General features: G+C 45.7%; 1 pseudogene; it reads right to left on the reverse strand.

Annotated features, from left to right (window-relative positions):
- Positions 1-44: 44 nt before the first annotated feature.
- On the reverse strand, positions 45-4,563 carry LOC104855774 (annotated as a pseudogene).
- Between the last annotated feature and the right edge of the window lie 6 nt (positions 4,564-4,569).

Raw genomic sequence — 4,569 nt, forward strand, 5'->3', positions numbered from 1 at the left:
GTTTAGCACAGGGGGAACGTCCAGAACATGTTTCTCTCCACATCTATACCCCTGGAATACACAAACTGGTTCGGCAAAAATCCTTTCTTCATTTCATTTCCCTTCTCTGAAAACTACACATCTTTTTCTTTTGCTCCCCGTCATTTTGCTCCAGGCACCTGAGGATGGGTCTGCTCTGGCAGAGGCAGGCAGTTTCTCACAGTATCCCCACTGGGATGTGCTGTGCTGGACCTGTGTCAGACTGGGCCAGGCCAGAGGGAGCAGAGAGATACTGCACAGGGTTTTCCTTTGGTCCAGGAGCCAAGTCCTGGGGCCTTCCCTTTTTCTGGCCCTCAAAGTATTTAGTGCAGTTTTAAAGTCTGGGGTGTCATGTTCCTGTGGTGGTCGGGTGTCACAAGACCAGTCCTCATTTTCCCAAACCTTTCTTTCTCTCCCCAGGGTAAAAAGGAGACAAGAGTACAAAGCAAGAATAAATTTTATTTATAGAATAAAGAGTGGGAATTAGAAAGGCACTCCAGTACTCCAATGGGGAGGGCCAGCTGGGTGACACTGAGGAAGGCCAGCGATCCTGAGTTTATGGGGCTGAGGATGTGGTCCCTCTTTCTGGGAGCAGCCCCACCCCATCAGTTCGTTGTTTCCCTCGGGGTTCAACTAGGCAACAATTAGGTTGGATGAGGTTACAAACTCCAGATGCTCTTTGCCTATAAGTTCGATTCTCAGGTCACTGCAGAAGTTGCTCTTCTCCTAAGTTGCCATGGGCCCGTGTCCTTGTTCTGACCTTGCAGTGGGGGTCCCATCTATCCTTCCTGGGGCACAATGCACTCTTTCCCCAAAGCACAGTGAAAGCTCCACAGATTATCCTGTCTTCCTGCTGTTCAGTGGCCATTGCTTCAGGAATTAAATGGAGTCTTACAACAGGCAGGGTCTTAGGACTTCTTCAGGCACTTGCAAGGGGGCTGCAGCAAAGGGCATTGCACCTTTGCCAGAGAGCCATAGGCTTCAGCCTCTAAGTGAGGGTAGGTCACCACCAGAGATTTCCACCTGGAGGTCTCCAGGACATAGGAAACATGTCAATTAATGAATGAAATCCAATGCCTGAGTTTTCAGCTGATGCACACTGTGGAGATCAGCCAGGATGAGGATTTCCACAGCATTCTCTGTGGAGAGGTTGCTGCAGAGGGCTTCCTCACACATGACCTTCAGGTGCTCCAGGTGGTACTTGGCAGCAGCTGCCAGCAGATCATGCACCATTCTGTGGGGGTTGGTTGCCTTCCTGGTGTAAATGAAACATATCATTTCCTTAAAGACTTCAGGCTCCATGTCGTTGACTTCAACTCGATTCTTTATGCTCTCCTGTTCAAACACGGTTTTAAAAACTGGAGAGCATGCTGCCAAGATGCCTTTGTGAGCCTGTAATTCCTGGCCAGCCACATACAAGCAGCAGTCTGTGAACCGAAAACTCACACAGCCCTCCCAGCTCCTCTGCCAATTGACACTCAGGAACATTCACGGCATTCCTGGTATTCTGGCCAGAAATGCAGACACAACCTTGTACCACATTCATCTCGTAGAAGAGGGTAAGCTTGTTCTCAGGGAGAAGCCCTCTGGCCTCATCCAAAAGAACACCTGTATGGATGAATTTTCTGAATCCACAGTCATGACCTTGCAGAAATCTATAAGCTCATGGATTCTCCATACTCCATATCTCCTCTTCCTTGGCGTTCAGAATGGAGGTTTTGAATTTTGCCCAAGCCTCATTCACTGGACAGCTGACCAGTATAAGGTAAAGGGGACAGGTAATCTTTGCTTTCTTCATGGACCCCTGTTGGGTTTACTTGTAAACACCATTTTAGTTTATCATCAGCTCCAGATGAAAAGGTTGAACTTCAAATGGATGCCCCATTTGACCTTGGCAAAAGCTAAAGTTTTTGATGATCCAGGCGTAGGACCATTTCATTACTTTGATCTGTGTAGAGCACCAGCTCTCGGCTATGTGGCCACTGGAGATTTATGCTGGTTGCAGAATACCTGAAAGCCTTGACATTGCAGGTTTAAAAGTTAAACAAAGTTCTCAAATTCACAGGCAAAGGTTTCTCTTCATTTTTCACCAATTGGTAGAGATTTCGGTCCAGTCAGCAACTCCAAAATAGGGAGGACAGCATTATAATCAGGAGGCAGAGAGCCTAATTTGAGCTTTTGTTTGGAAAAAAGTATTTAGAAATTGATTCAACAAGACTCTCCAGTAATTCAGAAACTTCTAAGAAATTTGTCAATCAGTGGGAAAATTATCTCCTGAGGCAGGTTGATGACTTCAAATTGTAGGCAAGGCTGAACTACACAGCAAGGCCCTGTCTCAAAAACTTAAAAAAAAATGAATATTTTTGATGATGTTAAATGACAGTGGATTTTGGTTTTCCTTTTGGTGATATAGAGGATTGAACCGAGGCCCTTCAAACTGAGGTAATTTTTTTTTGGATTTTAGGGCAACAGGTGTACCTCGAAGCCACTGCAGCAGCCTAGAATATATAAGGTTTTGAGTTTGATTCCTTCTACCAGAAAAAACAATACAATTTTTAAAACATATTTGAGATGGTGTCTCACTAACTCACTAGCTATCCGTGCTGGGCCAGAACTTACACTCCTTCTTCCTATGCCTCCAAAAATGCTGGGATTAGAGGAATGTGCCACCAAGCCAGACTCAGCCAACAAGTTCTCTAGAACCCCTGCCATTGCTATGAAGATTCCAGAACACTCCAAGGCTATGCCATGGGTAAGAAGAGTGTGCTTCAGAGAAATGGAATCCAGTGAGAATTTTCAGAGGCTCTTGAGATCTGGGTCTTCTTACATTCATTTTTCCAGCTCCACCTTAGCCTACAGAAGCATATTGCTCCCCACAGGGAGCTTGGAGCATAAAGAGATACAAACCTTGCTGAGGACGTAAGACAGAGAAAGTGATGGTCTCTCTTTTTCGTCCCTAGTCTGGCCTTAGGAAGATGTGACTTGGGCAGTATTGGTCTGTCACTCACCCAGCTCCCCTCTGTTTCTGCTTGCATTCAAATGGACTGGGGCAATTTGCTTTACTGTCCTTGAGGGCTATCAAACCAACATGAGTGCAGCCCAGGCCTGATGTGGTAGCTTCCCTACCACAGGCTCTTCATTGGATACTGTTACATTTTCTTGAGGACAGACAGGTTACAGGCAGCAACTAATGTCAGGAAGGGAGAGGTCTGAGTCCCCTTTTTGCATACCCAGCATTCACAGCAAGCTTTCTAGAAGATTCCCTGGCTTAGACCCTCCCCCTCCCTGACACAGATCTGTCACCAGCTAGGGAAGAAGAGCAGCTAAAGGAGAAGTGCAGCTAAGGAAAAAGTAAGCTTGCCCAGCACAAGGGAATAAAACTGCTTTGGTGGACATAAGAGACTCAGACAGATCTCCTTGGTGACACCATTCCAAACATGTAGCTCTCCTTCTATCTTAATATCCACAGGTTTCCATATTGTTTTCTAATAGAAATGCCATGAAGATTAAATAAGCTGAAAAAAGTGCTGCTCATACAAGGGCTCCATAACTCACATATCTTTCTAAGTCAGCTTCAGGGGTTCTGTTTCTTATTGGCCAAAGTACCCTAACTGAAACATGCCTGCCTGCATCAGTCAGTGCTCACTAGAAAATCAGTTTGAATGCAACATGAAAAATGTATAAAAATTTACAAGATTGCCTTACAATGGCTGCCCACAGAGTCACATGAGGGAAAGCACAAAAGGGCTGTCTCACGCCAGAGACCCAAGGGTCCCCTTGAAGGCCTGGAGCTCAGTGTTTTGTCCTGTGTGAATCCACATCTGAGTCTGTGTGGGAGACTGAAGGGTCTGTGCTGGGAGCCAGGAGAGAAGATGAGGTGCAGGTTAAACCTGGAGCTCCTTGGAAGACACAAAAGTGACCCTTCCTTCTTCATTTCCCATTTACAGCATTCAGACAACACCACCCTATGGAGTGTCTAGGGAGGGTCTTGCCTCCCTATGTTGATCCACTTGAGTTGGGCATGTCACACACAGGTTGACAGAATCAGTTAAGTATCACACCACCTATGTTTTCCATATATTTAAAGAAAGGTTCTGTTTTGCTACTTCTGAATTTCTTCTTTCTTATCTATTTATTTGTTTCTTATTTATCTGTTCAGCTCCCTATGTTCTCCATGCTGGCATTGACCTTGCAGTGATCCTTCTGCCTCAGCCTCCAGTGTGCTGGGATTACAGGCGAGCCCACCTCCCAGGACTCCTCCACTTCACACTTTGTAAGAAGGAGCACAGGATTAGGGGGTAGAAAGAGAGCTGAATAGGAGGCTGTCTGTGAGGGATGTGTGAAGTCAGGAAAAGGCCGCTTTGACAGATGCACTCAATTGCATCAGGATCCAACTCAGCATATCCAACCTGTTTTTCAGCAGTGGCCTGTAACTTGATAATCTCAGAGACTGTATTATCAATGGTAGATGATTTATACAGGGAAGGGTCATTTTCTGCATGCTACTATTTACTTCATTGCCTTCTAACACCATATTTAGTTTCTATGAGC

This window comes from Fukomys damarensis, unplaced genomic scaffold (genome assembly GCF_012274545.1).
Source record: "Fukomys damarensis isolate Sample0158 unplaced genomic scaffold, DMR_v1.0_HiC HiC_scaffold_47142, whole genome shotgun sequence".
In the NCBI taxonomy this organism is placed as follows: domain Eukaryota; kingdom Metazoa; phylum Chordata; class Mammalia; order Rodentia; family Bathyergidae; genus Fukomys; species Fukomys damarensis.